Genomic DNA, 16,884 nt, shown 5'->3' with positions numbered 1-16,884 from the left:
ATATACACACTCAAATCACATATATATGTGTATTGTGCATACCAATTTATAATACATACATACACATACTTGGGTTTAGAAGACAATATCTCATGGGAAACATTACAGGCATACCCACCAATGTGAAGAACAACTATCATCATACTGGAGGTATTCACTGATGCAATGAAAAATAGAAGACAATTATATAAGAGAAAACAATGAGATGAGAAAATCAGCACTCAAGAATTAGAAAAGATGTAAAACTATTTTCAGATGATAGCGAGATGTATCTTCAATGGCTAACTTAACCACTCAGATCAGATCAGATCAGATCAGTCGCTCAGTTGTGTCCGACTCTTTGCGACCCCATGAATCGCAGCACGCCAGGCCTCCCTGTCCATCACCAACTCCCGGAGTTCACACAGACTCACGTCCATCAAGTCAGTGACGCCATCCAGCCATCTCATCCTCTGTCGTCCCCTTTCCTCTTCCTTTTCTAAAACCAGCTTGAACATCAGGAAGTTCACGCTTCACATATTGCTGAAGCCTGGCTTGGAGAATTTTAAGAGTCCATAAAAGACCACTAGAGAGTCAATAAAATAATATGCCATTAAATTAATATATAAAAATTGATAGTATACATTGCTCCCCCCCACAAGACATAATAGAGTAGAAAAACCTCATGCATGACATTAACAACAAAAAATAATATACCTTGGAATAAACTTTTTTAAAATATGCAAAAGCTATATGAAAAAAATTTTAAAACACTCAAAATTATTCTTGAGAAAATGGTACAACATCGCATGCCAGAAAGAAGTGTTTAAAACCTGCAGGGACATGGATAGGACTCATGGGCTCATTAAAGGGACTATAACTGGCCAAATTTGAGGGCATTGAAACAACTAGCAATGATAATGTTAAAATATTCAGCAAAAGAACTCAAACAATCCATGGTGAAATTAAGGAAGGAGGCGGGCGGGGGTGGGGAGCAGGGGGCAGCGATGAGAAGGGAATGGAAAAATTCTTTACAGAGGAATGCTTGGCTAATCAATGTAGAAGGGATAATAGAATCTTTAAAATCATAATTTTTCAACCATTATCATAACAATTCAGGCAAATATCATGGATGATAAAATCATTGAGGAAAACTTTAGGAGGGGAACAGAACATCCACACGACATCAAAATATTACCCCAAAGAATATTTATTAATCACAAAGGGAAAGAATATTTTATAATGAAGGAATCTGGCAAACAACTTCCTCACCAAGTTATCCAATTTAGCATCATCAGTAATGTGATCAACTGACATTTGACTTCTAGCTGATACGGTGAAGAGGAAGTCACTTCACTCAGATGATATTTTTGCCTAAAATGTTTAATCTGAATTGAATCATTAGGAAACAATCAGACAGAAACAATCAGACAAATTGAAATTGAGGATCATTTTATAAAATGACCAACCTAGACAATTGAAACAATGCCAATAGAATTTTTTTTTTTTAAACATGGAGCAGAAAGACTATTCCAGATTAAAGGAGATTGGATGATGCAAAACAAAATATAGTACATGGTTTTTAATCCTGTCATGTATTAAAATAACTCTATAAAGTTATTAGAATGATTTGGAAATTTTGGATATAATTATATATTAGATTATATATAATTATTTAAATTGAAGAAAGTAGGGAAAACCACTAGACCATTCAGGTATGACCTAAATCAAATCTCTTATAATTATACAGTGGAGGTGAGAAATAGATTTAAGGGACTAGATCGGATAGAGAGTACCTGATGAACTATGGATGGAGGTTCGTGACATTGTACAGGAGACAGGGATCAAGACCATCCGCATGGAAAAGAAATGAAAAAAAGCAAAATGGCTGTATGCGGAGGTCTTACAAATAGCTGTGAAAAGAAGAGAAGCAAAAAGCAAAGGAGAAAAGGAAAGATATAAGCATCTGAATGCAGAGTTCCAAAAATAGCAAGAAGAGATAAGAAAGCCTTCTTCAGCAATCAATGCAAAGAAATAGAGGAAAACAACAGAATGGGAAAGACTAGAGATCTCTTCAAGGAAATTAGAGATACCAAGGGAACATTTCATGCAAAGATGGGCTTGATAAAGGACAGAAATGGTATGGACCTAACAGAAGAAGAAGATGTTAAGAAGAGGTGGCAAGAATATACAGAACAACTGTACAAAAAAGGTCTTCACGACCCAGATAATCACAATGGTGTGATCACTCACCTAGAGCCAGACATCCTGGAATGTGAAGTCAAGTGGACCTTAGAAAGCATCACTACGAACAAAGCTAGTGGAGGTGATGGAATTCCAGTTGAGCTATTCCAAATTCTAAAAGATGATGCTGAGAAAGTGCTGCGCTCAATATGCCAGCAAATCTGGAAAACTCAGCAGTGGCCACAGGACTGGTCAGTTTTCATTCCAATCCCAAAGAAAGGCAATGCCCAAAAATGCTCAAACTACCACACAATTGCACTCATCTCACACGCTAGTAAAGTAATGTTCAAAATTCTCCAAGCCAGGCTTCAGCAATACATTAACTGTGAACTTCCTGATGTTCAAGCTGGTTTTAGAAAAGGCAGAGGAACCAGAGATCAAATTGCCAACATCCACTGGATCACGGGAAAAGCAAGAGAGTTCCAGAAAAACATCTATTTCTGCTTTATTGACTATGCCAAAGCCTTTGACTGTGTGGATCACAAGAAACTGTGGACAATTCGGAAAGAGATGGGAATACCAGACCACCTGACCTGGCTCTTGAGAAATTTGTATGCAGGTCAGGAAGCAACAGTTAGAACTGGACATGGAACAACAGACTGATTCCAAATAGGAAAAGGAGTATGTCAAGGCTGTATATTGTCACCCTGCTTCTTTAACTTCTATGCAGAGTACATCATGAGAAATGCTGGGCTAGAAGAAGCACAAGCTGGAATCAAGATTGCCGGGAGAAATATCAATAACCTCAGATATGCAGATGACACCACCCTTATGGCAGAAAGTGAAGACGAACTAAAAACCTCTTGATGAAAGTGAAAGAGGAGAGTGAAAAAGTTGACTTAAAGCTCAACATTCAGAAAATGAAGATCATGGCATCCAGTCCCATCACTTCATGGCAAAGAGATGGGGAAACAGTGGAAACAGTGTCAGACTTTATTTTGGGGGGCTCCAAAATCACTGTAGATGCTGACTGCAGCCATGAAATTAAAAGATGCTTACTCCTTGGAAGGAAAGTTATGACCAACCTAGACAGCATATTGAAAAGCAGAGACATTACTTTGCCAACAAAGTTCCGTCTAGTTAAGGCTATGATTTTTCCAGTGGTCATGCATGGATGTGAGAGTTGGACTGTGAAGAAGGCTGAGCACCGAAGAATTGATGCTTTTGAACTGTGGTGTTGGAGAAGACTCTTGAGAGTCCCTTGGACTGCAAGCAGATCCAACCAGTCCATTCTAAAGGAGATCAGTTCTGGGTGTTCTTTGGAAGGACTGATGCTAAAGCTGAAATTCCAATACTTTGGCCACCTCATGCAAAGAGTTGACTCATTGGAAAAGACTCTGATGCTGGGAGGAATTGGGGGCAGGAGGAGAAGGGGATGACAGAGGATGAGATGGCTGGATGGCATCACTGACTCGATGGACGTGAGTCTGAGTGAACTCCGGGAGTTGGTGATGGACAGGGAGGCCTGGCGTGCTGCAATTCATGGGGTCGCAAAGAGTCGGACATGACTGAGTGACTGAACTAAACTGATACATTAGATATTACTTTATCAATATTTAATTTCATAAGTGTGGAAATGGTATTGGACATTAGGATGAAGAATGTCTTTATTTTTCAGTGATCTGATAAAGTATTTAGGGGTGAATATGATGCTTAACAACTTTAGAATAGTCCAGAGAAATAAAAAAAAACAGTGTCAAAATGTTAACAATAAGTGAATCTGGGAAAAGGAAATAAAAATGTTCAGTGTAGTACTCTTTCAGCTTTCTTGTAGGTTTGAAATCTTTAAAAATTATAAAAAGACATTTATAAAAGAAAAAAACAGACAAAATTACTCAGTGGGATCAGAAGATAAACCAGGCTAGCAATTTCTTGAGTGGGAGGGATGGAGTAGTGAATGTTAAAGGCCACTTTCAGGGGAGATTTCTGTGAGAATGACAATGTTTTCTTTCTCGACATGGACCATGGTCACACAAGGATGTTCACCTTTTGAAACTCTCAGAGCTGTGTGTGTGGGCTAAGTCACTTCAGTCATATCCAACTCTTTATGACCCCCAAGGACTGTAGCCTGCCAGGCTCCTCTGTCCATGGGATTCTCCAGGCAAGAATACTGGAGTGGGTTGCTAGGCCCTCCTTCAGGGGATCTTCCCAACCCTGTGTCTCTTATGTCTCCAGCATTGGCAGGCAGGTTTTTTACCACTAACCCCACCTGGGAAGCCCCCTAGAGCTATAAATATACAATTTAATTTTTCTGTGAGTCACACTTTAATAAAAAGTGTTTTCTCCTCTAGAGCAAGTCACTAGGCTAAAGAGATTTAGTTACCTTAGTTGCTTTCTTTTCTATATTTTTTTCAAAATTTCAGTTAAATAATTTTTATCATTCAAATGGTTATAGTTGATAGAAATACTCAGTAAACAGTTTATTATAGGAATAAAAAACAGTTTTGTTTGAGCTAAACTGAGGGCAATAGCCCACAAGACATAGATTTGGGAAGCTCTTGAATTGTATTCCTCTGGATTACAAAAGTGGCTGCGTGGGCGCAGGAGGACCTAGAGGAGCTATCCCACGTTGAAGGTCAGGAAGGGCAGCGGTGAGGAGATACCCCTCGTCCAAGGTAAGGAGCAGCGGCTGCGCTTTGCTGGAGCAGCCGTGAAGAGATACCCCACGTCCAAGGTAAGAGAAACCCAAATAAGACGATAGGTGTTGCAAGAGTGCGTCAGAGGGCAGACACACTGAAACCATACTCACAGAAAACTAGTCAATCTAATCACACTAGGACCCCAGCCTTGTCTAACTCAATGAAACTAAGCCATACCCATGGGGCAACCCAAGATGGGCGGGTCATGGTGGAGAGATCTGACAGAATGTGGTCCACTGGAGAAGGGAATGGCAAACCACTTCAGTATTCTTGCCTTGAGAACCCCATGAACAGTATGAAAAGGCAAAATGATAGGATACTGAAAGAGGAACTCCCCAGGTCAGTAGGTGCCCAATATGCTACTGGAGATCAGTGGAGAAATAACTCCAGAAAGAATGAAGGGATGGAACCAAAGCAAAAAGAATACCCAGCTGTGGATGTGACTGGTGATAGAAGCAAGGTCTGATGCTGTAAAGAGCAATATTGCATAGGAACCTGGAATGTCAGGTCCGTGAATCAAGGCAAATTGGAAGTGGTCAAACAAGAGATGGCAAGAGTGAATGTCGACATTCTAGGAATCAGCGAACTGAAATGGACTGGAATGGGTGAATTTAACTCAGATGACCATTATATCTACTACTGCAGGCAGGAATCCTCAGAAAAAATGAAGTAGCCATCATGGTCAACAAGAGTCCAAAATGCAGTACTTGGATGCAATCTCAAAAACGACAGAATGATCTCTGTTCGTTTCCAAGCAAACCATTCAATATCACAGTAATCCAAGTCTATGCCACAACCAGTAACACTGGATAAGCTGAAGTTGAATGGTTCTATGAAGACCTACAAGACCTTTTAGAACTAACACCCAAAAAAGATGTCCTTTTCATTATAGGGGACAGGAATGCCAAAGTAGGAAGTCAAGAAACACGTGGAGTAACAGGCAAATTTGGCCTTGGAATACACAATGAAGCAGGGCAAAGACTAATAGAGTTTTGCCAAGAAAATTCACTGGTCATAACAAACACCCTCTTCCAACAACACAAGAGAAGACTCTATACATGGACATCACCAGATGGTCAACACCGAAATCAGATTGATTCTATTCTTTGCAGCCAAAGATGGAGAAGCTCTATACAGTCAGCAAAAACAAGACCAGGAGCTGACTGTGGCTCAGACCATGAACTCCTTATTGCCAAATTCAGACTTAAATTGAAGAAAGTAGGGAAAACCACTAGACCATTCAGGTATGACCTAAATCAAATCCCTTACGATTATACAGTGGAAGTGAGAAATAGATTTAAGGGCCTAGATCTGATAAGTAGAGTGGCTGATGAACTATGGACTGAGGTTCATGACATTGTACAGGAGACAGGGATCAAGACCATCCCCATGGAAAAGAAATGCAAAAAAGCAAAATGGCTGTCTGAGGAGGCCTTACAAATAGCTGTGAAAAGAAGAGAAGCAAAAAGCAAAGGAGAAAAGGAAAGATATAAGCATCTGAATGCAGAGTTCCAAAAATAGCAAGAAGAGATAAGAAAGCCTTCTTCAGCAATCAATGCAAAGAAATAGAGGAAAACAACAGAATGGGAAAGACTAGAGATCTCTTCAAGGAAATTAGAGATACCAAGGGAACATTTTGTGCAAAGATGGGCTTGATAAAGGACAGAAATGGTAGGGACCTAACAGAAGCAGAAGATATTAAGAAGAGATGGCAAGAATACACAGAAGAACTGTACAAAAAAGATCTTCACGACCCAGATAATCACAATGGTGTGATCACTCACCTAGAGCCAGACATCCTGGAATGTGAAGTCAAGTGGGCCTTAGAAAGCATCACTACGAACAAAGCTAGTGGAGATGATGGAATTCCAGTTGAGCTATTCCAAATCCTGAAAGATGATGCTGTGAAAGTGCTGCACTCAATATGCCAGCCAATTTGGAAAACTCAGCAGTGGCCACAGGACTGGAAAAGGTCTGTTTTCATTCCAATCCCAAAGAAAGGCAATGCCCAAAAATGCTCAAACTACCGCACAACTGCACTCATCTCACACGCTAGTAAAGTAATGCTCAAAATTCTCCAAGCCAGGCTTCAGCAATATGTGAACCGTGAACTTCCTGATGTTCAAGTTGCTTTTAGAAAAGGCAGAGGAACAAGAGATCAAATTGCCAACATCCACTGGATCATGGAAAAAGCAAGAGAGTTCCAGAAAAACATCTATTTCTGCTTTATTGACTACGCCAAAGCCTTTGACTGTGTGAATCACAATAACCTGTGGAAAATTCTGAAAGAGATGGGCATACCAGACCACCTGACCGGCCTCTTGAGAAACCTATATGCAGGTCAGGAAGCAACAGTTAGAACTGGACATAGAACAACAGACTGGTTCCAAATAGGAAAAGGAGTACGTCAAGGCTGTATATTGTCACCCTGCTTATTTAACTTATACGCAGAGTACATCATGAGAAACGCTGGGCTGGAGGAAGCACAAGCTGGAATCAAGATTGCCGGGAGAAATATCAATAACCTCAGATATGCAGATGACACCACCCTTATGGCAGAAAGTGAAGACGAACTAAAAACCTCTTGATGAAAGTGAAAGAGGAGAGTGAAAAAGTTGGCTTAAAGCTCAACATTCAGAAAACGAAGATCATGGCATCTGGTCCCATCACTTCATGGCAAAGAGATGGGGAAACAGTGGAAACAGTGTCAGACTTTATTTTGGGGGGCTCCAAAATCACTGTAGATGCTGACTGCAGCCATGAAATTAAAAGATGCTTACTCCTTGGAAGGAAAGTTATGACCAACCTAGACAGCATATTCAAAAGCAGAGACATTACTTTGCCAACAAAGGTTCATCTAGTCAAGGCTATGGTTTTTCCTGTGGTCATGTATGGATGTGAGAGTTGGACTGTGAAGAAGGCTGAGCACCGAAGAATTGATGCTTTTGAACTGTGGTGTTGGAGAAGACTCTTGAGAGTCCCTTGGACTGCAAGGAGATCCAACCAGTCCATTCTGAAAGAGATCAGTTCTGGGTGTTCTTTGGAAGGAATGATGCTAAAGCTGAAACTCCAGTACTTTGGCCACCTCATGCGAAGAGTTGACTCATTGGAAACAACTCTGATGCTGGGAGGGATTGGGGGCAAGAGGAGAAGGGGACGACAGAGGATGAGATGGCTGGATGGCATCACTGACTTGATGGATATGAGTCTGGGTGAACTCCCGGAGTTGGTGATGGACAGGGAGGCCTGGTGTGCTGCGATTCATGGGGTCACAAAGTGTCGGACATGACTGAGCAACTGAACTGAACTGAACTGGACTACAAAATGGGAGAGGCTTGTATAGGCAAAATCCACAAAATTACATTAGTTGTCAAGAATTAGGTTTGGAGCTGGCAAGAAGAAAGGATTTGTTGAGGTTCAAACTGGTTGCATAGTTACCATAAGTTTGTAGTCAGTAGCTGCTAGCAGATAGTGTTTTGAGAACAAGTTGGTGGTATTCTTGAGTTTGGTATAGCTCAGAAAATTCAAGTTCTTTAAACATATGAACACCAAGTGAGGAAATGGGGGGTTGGCGGTGGGAAGAATTGGGAGATTGGGATTGATATATATATATGACTATAGGTACATACAGTCAGTCAGTCAGTCAGTGAAAGTCGCTCAGTCGTGTCTGACTCTCTGCCACACCATGGACTATATAGTCCTTGGAATTCTCTAGGCCAGAATACTGGAATGGGTAGCCTTTCCCTTCTCCAGGTGATTTTCATGACCCAGGAATCCAATTGGGGTCTCCTGCATTGCAGGCAGATTCTTTACCAACTGAGCTATCAGGGAAACCCTGATATATACACTACTGTGTATAAAATAGATAACTAATAGGAACCTACTGTAACTCTACCCAATGCTCTGTGGTGACATAAATGGGAAAGAAATCCCCAAAAGAGGGCTTCCCAGGTGGCGCTTGTGGTAAAGTGCCTACCAATGCAAGAGATGCTGGAGACACTGATTTGACCCCTGGTTCAGGAAGATACCCTGAAATAGGGCATGGCAACCCATGCCAGTATTCTCGCCTGGAGAATCCTATGGGCAAAGGAGCCTGGCGGGCTATGGTCCATAGGGTGGCAAAGAGTCAGACATGACTGAAGCAACTTCCACACATATACATGTACACATACAGCTGATTCACTTTGCTGCATAGTAGAAACTAACACAACATTGTAAAGCAACCATACTCCAAATTAATATTTTTTTTTTTTAAAAAAAGGAAGAGAATTCAAGTTCTTAGTGATGCAGGAACATGTCTGAAACCACATTCGCAATGGCCACCAGCTCCATCTTGGATGCTTGAATCACTGTTACTCCATTTTTAGTTTTAAATGCTTTTCTTTAATTGTTAGAGCAGATGCATGTTTGACAGGCCATATGACAGGTTGTTCTAGTTTAGCATAAAGCTCCATCCAAATCATGCATAAGCCAGAATGACTTCCCCACACCTCAATATGAAAACATTTCTTCCATCATTATAAATATTTTTTTAAGTTTAAGTCTTCCTCTTCCTTTTTAGGGATACATAAATATGAATAATCTAAGGTATAATATCCAAGTACTCTCATTCAGGAATGGGTTGACCCATACACTTTTTAAATGGAAATCCACCACATTTATATGTATACCTTGTGTCTCAGACCATTAGGGTTGCTATATAACAGAATACCAAAGATTGGGTAGTTTATAAACAATAAACATTTTTTTTCCTCTGGAGCCCAAGATCAAAGGGCTAGTAGATTCAGTGACTGATGAACCCCATTTGTGATGAATAGGGGACATTATCTAGCTATAACCTCACAGAATGGAAGGAGCAAGAGAACTTTCTCAGCCTTCTTTTATAAGGGCATTAATCACATTTATGAAGCTCCACCTTGTCCCCTCCCAAATGCCCCATCTCCTAATACCATAACATTGGGGGTTAGGTTTTCAACATACGAATTTAGGAGGACACACATATTCAATCTAGAGCCCTTGTGACCAATAGAAGAAGCTTGGATTTTAAACATTTCCCTTTGGAGATAAATGACCATTATTTCAAGGTGGTTAAACAATGGCTTCTTGAAAGATTATTTAGAACATCTGACTGAAGTGATTATTACATGTGAACATTTTCTTTTTTACAAGTTCTCTGTTATGTTTTCAGATTGCTGCTGCTGCTGCTAAGTTGCTTCAGTCGTGTCCGACTCTGTGAGACCCCATAGACGGCAGCCCACCAGGCTCCGCCGTCCCTGGGATTCTCCAGGCAAGAACACTGGAGTGGGTTGCCATTTCCTTCTCCAATGCATGAAAGTGAAAAGTGAAAGTGAAGTTGCTCAGTCGTGTCTGACTATTCGCGACCCCATGGACTGCAGCCTACCAGGCTCCTCCTCCGTCCATGGGATTTTCCAGGCAAGAGTACTGGAGTGGGGTGCCATTGCCTTCTCCGATGTTTTCAGGTTAGTGGCGAGCCATACTTTTTGGAATCTACAAAGAACAATTAGGCTAACACTGGCATCCAGACCTACAATGCTCTGTTCTAAACTTGGGTAAAATTAGTTACAATATTTATATGTAACTAAATAAGCATAGCGAATATATTCTTATCCTTATGTTCATCCATTTCAGAACAAACGTTTTAATACTACACTGCAAATTTTATTTGTGATCCACATTTTCAGGTATCTGTAGGATAAAGGTGAAAAAGTGAATAAAAGCAGTATTTCTTTCTAAGCAGGTACTTGTCTAGAGAAGTGTCAGTTTTTTAAAGGGAAGAAATATCAGCTATTTTTTCTTTTAAGGTTGTGACCTACACTCTGACTTAACTAATTTGATAGGGGAAAGAAAATAGTCCAAATGCTTCTAAAACAGATTGGAGAGCCAAAAGTGGTCAGCGTCTTTGTATCTAAGAAAGATGAACAAGACCTAAATAGGTCATTTTTAATGTCCTCTAGGGGTCCCTGTACATTCTTACTTCTCTGCATGCATTTTTGTACAATTATAAACTTACCTATTTTTCAAAAGCTTATTAAATTAAAAGCATTTTAATCTTTGGAGAATGAAACAAAACAAAACAAAACAAAAAACTATTAAGAGGATAATTCGTTTCTTAATGGATGCAATTTAAAACCTTGGCAGTCTCTCTTCATGTAAACATTCCTCTTCTCTGAGCTCAGCTGGTCTGGGGGTGAAGCAGAGGGATACACACAGATTCCAAAGAGAAAGCAGGTCTTTTCTAATGGAGGCCACATCAACATAGCCCTTGCTAAACAAAGTCTCAAAGGATTCCATTTCAGGACAGCACTAACCCTGGGAGCAGTCTTAGTCTAAATTCTTTCATGTGCAGGAGCCCCAAACCATTTCAAACAAGTCACTGTTACCCGTTGGCTTCCAATTCTCATAATGGTGGAGAAAAGTGAGAGAACAGTGGTGAGAATATGAGCGTGGAACCTTCCAAAATTCACCTGATGAAGGATACCAGCTGGAACAATTGCTGTCAGTCTTTGGCTCTGCCTATCTGAAGGAGACACAGCACACACACAAGCTAAGACTTCATCTCTGGGATACTCTTACCTCCAAGAGAGCAAGGCAGAGGAATATTAAGCACCACCTCCCTATTTCAGTAAAACATTGTTTCCCTTAAAAGAACACAGTGTTTGTCTTCCTGTGGAAACTGGTAGAAATTATCAACCAAACATGAGGAGGGAAAGAAAACTTGAAAAGTGACTGTGCATTCCATGCTGCTGGTTAACATGGAACCAAAGACATCTCAGAGTTAGCACTTACAACCTAAAATTTAAAATATCCATAGAAGGAAACAAATTTCTTCTTGTCCATAAAGTTCTAAGATTGAAAAAAAAAAGTCTTTTTCTGTGTAAGGTGAGTTTTTGACAGTTCTTGATAGAAATGGGGAAACCTTCTAATAATGTTCCAGGCATTTGTCCTTCAGATATTGGAGCTATTAAGTCCCAACGCATGTGAACCTTCTACAGGTCGAATCATCTCACTCCTCTGTCATTTCCTCACATGTATTGCATTTCATCATGAAAAGACGTATTCCTCAATGTATCAAGCACATGTACATAATGCATCCATAAATTTCAAGGTCCTTGTTCACATGCCGTACAAAACTAATTCAAATAAATGGACAACCTATTTAGGAGTCAGAATGACAGTTACCCTTGGGGGTGGGTGACTTGGAACAGAGCATAGAAGTGTTGATACTGTTTTGTTTTTTGATCTGGGAACTGGTTACATGAGTGCATTCTCTTTGATAATTTATTGAGCCATGCTGTTAAGATTTTCTGCATTCTTCTGTAAATGTGTTACTACAGTAATGAACTGTTAATAAAATGTTTGCAAAAACCCAACAAAACAAGCCATGTCACCTACTGTCTAGTAGCTTACCAGCCACAGATGCCTCATGTATCTGATGGAACTCTTCTCACCTGTCTTTCAGGGCTGTTGTGAAAAGAATTAAGATAACGTTAGGAGAAAGTTTTGTAAATTATGAGATAAAATATAAATGTGAGACTTGGTGCTGTTCTTGTTGATGATGAGATTCTCAAACAAAGGGCTATATTCACAGTTTTGCAGGAGCAGCGTATGCCCATGTAATATATTTACTGTATATGTCAACAAAAACAGAAGGAATACATGATTTACACATTGTTACACCACAGTTGGAACTCCTATTACTCAACCCTCTAGCCCACAGTCCCAAGATAGATTATTTTGCAACTAATTACTTGCAGATGTGAAATCATTTCAAGTGCTTTGAAAATAGCAGAATAGATCCAGGAAAGGACAGCACTGGAGATGGAGAGGACAACAGAACAAAATCATTGTTATTCTCGGCTCGTGGCCTTATTTTGTGGTGCTCAGTTCTGTCTCCTTCTGGTATTCTACCAGGGAGGAAGTCAAAAAGGTATCTATCTCATTAAAAACAAATCCAGATTGTGTTTTCTTTTTTAATTATTCACATTCTCGATACCAGAAACTGAAAATATGACTTTCGCCTTTCCATTGTTTTCAAATACTTTTTAGTGTCAGCCAGTTGCAAAGACAACAAATTCTTCAAGAAAAGTGAGACAGAAAGGGCATTAAGTTACTTCAAACTGGCAAGAATCAGAAAGAAGAAAAATGCAGCTGTACATGGGGAGAGAGGAACTCAGATGGAAGGAGCTAGTGATGTGGAGTTTTGTCTCTTTCCATCTCTCTTTCCACAAAATATTTAGCCAGTGTTAGCTACCACCAGAACTGGATGGTTTCATTCTAGCTTTATGCAATCGTTAAAAAAGAAATTTCTTCTAAATTTTGAGTGAAGGACACATTCCTCTTAAATGGGAGAAGAATAAAGATAGGAGGAAAATGTTTGCTTGAGACGCAACAGGACCAAGCTCTCCCTGCAGAAGCAAATTGATCTGACAACAGAAACCCATGTAGAGGCCTAATGGGGGTAGGGGGGTTAAAACTTAGTGAGGAGAGAAATCCATAGGTCTCGAATCTCCTTAATTCATGTATTAGTTGGCTGATACACATCTTCAAGTAAACATTTAAAATTGCATGGCTGGATGCTATAAATTTCTGAGCTACCTGAGCACGTCTATCTGTTGCTTTAATATATTCCAAAAAACTTCACTTATAAATAAATTATTAGATATTTCAAAAATAGAAAAGAATAGCCATTTACCTATAATGGATGAAGTAAGTAACCCCAGATGCAAGAAGATAAAACCAGTAACTACAAAGTTCAGAAGGAAAAATTATTTTGAACTGGAATTCTATTGAAATATTATTCACATTGAGAATTTATCAATCAAGAATCCTTTCTGTTAGGATCATTAGAAAATACAAATCATTAATACAAATCCAAGACACAAATCCAAGAAAAGAGGAAAATATGGGATGCAAGGAAAAGCAATAAATAAAGAAATTAGAAGAACTCGTAAGTAAACCTAAAAATGTACTAATAAGACTTCAGGCATTTGTCAGGAAATTATGCCTAAATATTAATGGAGGCATAATGTTAAAAACACTTTTTTCTTTCTCCTGGGTCATTCTCATTTGCAATAAAAATCTCTACTGTCAGTTCTTCTAAATCTAAAAGAAAATCTTGCTTCAGAACAATCCGCATTGGTGAAAAGTGATTGTTTTTAGAATCAGAGTGATACTCATAGTTCTTCTCTTTTGTATTTGCTTAAAATTTTCCATAATAGAAAAATTATAAATTTCCTCCTATTGAGAGAGACACAGACTGGACATTTTTTTTTTTAATCTATGTCAATGTTTAAAAGAGATGCATTTTAAACAAAATTATCCAGAAGCATTAAAAATAAAGAGGTGGACACAGACATCACTAATAATAATCATGGCCAACCCACTGAGCCTATATTCCACCTCACACTCTTTCTGAACACAGTTCTCCAAGTAGTCTTCATTATCTGTCAAGGATCTTCATTTAAGATGAAACCTATTTTTCTACCCTGCTCCAAATCAATGGAAGCATATGCAAACTCCTGTCCCTGATCCACACTCTACACGAACACTGCCCTTGACCAGAGCTCTAGCACGGATGTCACCCTTGGCCTGGCTTCTCTGTAGCTGACTATCTTCCCCAGGGTCCCTCCCCATTGCAAAGTTTTCCCCTCCCCCAACCCAATAAATACAGAGCACAGAGGTAAAGACAACATTTTGGGCGTCTGTAAAATAATCTTGCAGCCCTTTTGGATACCCACGGTGACCCTAATTTGGGTCATAACTTAAAGTTGAGACCCAATAATCAGCATTTAATTTCTGACAAATTTCCAATTGTCTGCATGTTGACTCGAACTCAGTCTGGAATGATCTAAAATTAGATTACATTGTCTTTGCTCTTTCAAAAATAAAGTGACTTTATCATAGCTGCCACTACTTTGAGAATTTTTAGACCAAAAGAAGTATACACAGACCAATAATCTTTACAATGAATTTAATTTCCTATTTAATTCCTCAATGTCACTCAGTGCAGTGGATACTTCAAAAAAAAAACAAAAAAAAAACCCTCACAGACTCTCCTGTGTTTAGATACTTAACTGTGACTTTAAGAAATTCACCTCAGGGAGGAACACCTTGGAGTCAGTCAAAGCACACAGAATTTTTCTAAAGAGAAGCTACAGATTAAATGCAAACTGATTAAAACACAAGGAAGGTTATTAGAAGGGCACTGGGGATAGCTCACAGATAGCAAGAACCTAAGAAAAGCTGAAGCTATATGGACCAAGCTAGTTCTGGGTGCTTGGGGAGCCACAGCCAGGGCCTGGTTCTGTCTTGTCTTGCTCCAGCCCTTATTTTGGGTTGGCTCAGCCCTGGTCTTCTCTTTGGCGGACAGGCTTTCTCCACATAGCTGGACAAGGCCCTGGTGCTTCTAACTTCACTAACAGAAGACAGAACGCCCTTCCCTAGACACAATTATCTTGGGGAGGGACTCTGATTGGCTTAGCTTGACTTCAGGACCCCAACATCCACCATCAGCTGGAGGCACTGGCCAAGCACGGGTAAGGTGCTCTGAGAGTCCAGGTGGGTCCTCTGCCCACCCCTTGTGTCCAGACACTGGGTCTGTGACCAGAGAGGGATGGAGGGGGAGTAAAGGCAAGCAGGAGCATTGAAAAGTCACAGCCACCACAAGCCAGTACAACATCCCTCACATGTATTGCGGCATCTAATTCTGAGCACAGGATTCAGTGGAGGGAAAGAGAAGGACGCTGGGTATCTGATGCCTTAGAGGAATCAAAAAAGTTGGGAGGGACAAACGATGAGGCCAAAGACACCAAAGGAGAATGTTGCCCACTCACACACTTCCCCAGAGTCAGCTCTGCCCCCTAGATCTGTCAGTGGAGAAGCGTGGCCATCGCATACACCTGTGTCTCTGTTCTAGTGTGACCTGGGAGCGTGTGAGGAGTCCACCATGCCACATCCAACGTGACACTCAGGACTGCAGAACCCTTTCTTGGTTGTCACTTAGACACACTATGGAGCCAGATCATCCTGCCTTTACCTGACAGATTTTGAATCCTGACCATGACCTGCCTCACCTTTTATTTGCAACCTACACTCTGAGCACACAGACCATGAGCTTATGCATTATTAATCAGTGTCTCTCAAATCAAGCCTAGTAGGGTTTCTTGAGCTATTTCTTACAAACACGCACTCATCCTGTTCTGCTTGACACACCCAGGGCTAGATAGACACTCCTAGGGTAACAGCACCAACAGAAGATACTGCCCATGGAGGGAGCATCTGACAGGTGTCAGGGGGAAAGTCTGGAATCACTCTTTCATGATTCCTAATATGTCAGGAAGTATGCAGTGTTTTATACCAATGATTCAATTTAATCCTCATGACAACCACGTAAGCAAGTATTATCATTTCTGTTTCACAGATAAATAAGTGAGATATTATCTTCCTTTCACAGATAAAGAAAGAGGCTCAGAGAGGTAAACAGTGCGATTGCTGACTGTGATCCAAATGCCAAGCTGCCCCTTGGTGGACTCCAGGCAAAGCCTCTCTAAACTCAGCCATTGCCTCCCCTTCCTCACACATTATATGACAAAAGTTTGTTGGGTCTTGTCCTCCTTTTCAGCAGAGCACTTTAGCCCAGACCAAGCCCTGCATGCACTCATCTCCTGACAGAAACTCAGGCACTTCTGGGCAAGGCAGGGGCTGGAGTGCAGGGAGTCTGCAGGCTTTAACTCCTGAGCCTCCACAGGGGAGGGGCCTGGTGAAGGAGGTGTTTGTGCCACTTCTAAGGTGGGGTGGCCGATGCCTGGGACCAGGGGGAGGCTGTGAGGTGCCTGTCTGTGTTGATTCCCAAAACAGACCTTTGGACTCAACTCTGAATCATGAAGAGAAGTGGCACCAGGGGAAGCAGCTGTTTTCCCAAGTTCAGGAAAGACTCTGAGAGATGAGGTTGGCAGAGGGTGGAGGGGGTGGATAGGAATACAGCTCTGATGCCCAAGTGACA

At 40.6% G+C, this 16,884-nt stretch overlaps 1 long non-coding RNA gene across 1 annotated transcript; it reads right to left on the bottom strand.

The window, feature by feature from the left end:
• Positions 1 to 331: 331 nt before the first annotated feature.
• Positions 332 to 12,344, bottom strand: LOC147374204 (uncharacterized). Its single transcript, XR_015162527.1, has 2 exons — positions 12,291 to 12,344; positions 332 to 565 (listed from the first exon to the last, which is right to left on the bottom strand). It is a non-coding gene; the product is annotated as an uncharacterized LOC147374204 (long non-coding RNA).
• Positions 12,345 to 16,884: the final 4,540 nt, after the last annotated feature.

The sequence above is a fragment of the Bos grunniens genome, chromosome 4, assembly GCF_055505025.1.
Source record: "Bos grunniens cultivar Pamir isolate PY7600 chromosome 4, Bosgru_T2T1.0, whole genome shotgun sequence".
Classification (NCBI taxonomy): Eukaryota; Metazoa; Chordata; class Mammalia; order Artiodactyla; family Bovidae; genus Bos; species Bos grunniens.
This window is presented reverse-complemented; position numbering and strand designations above follow the sequence as displayed.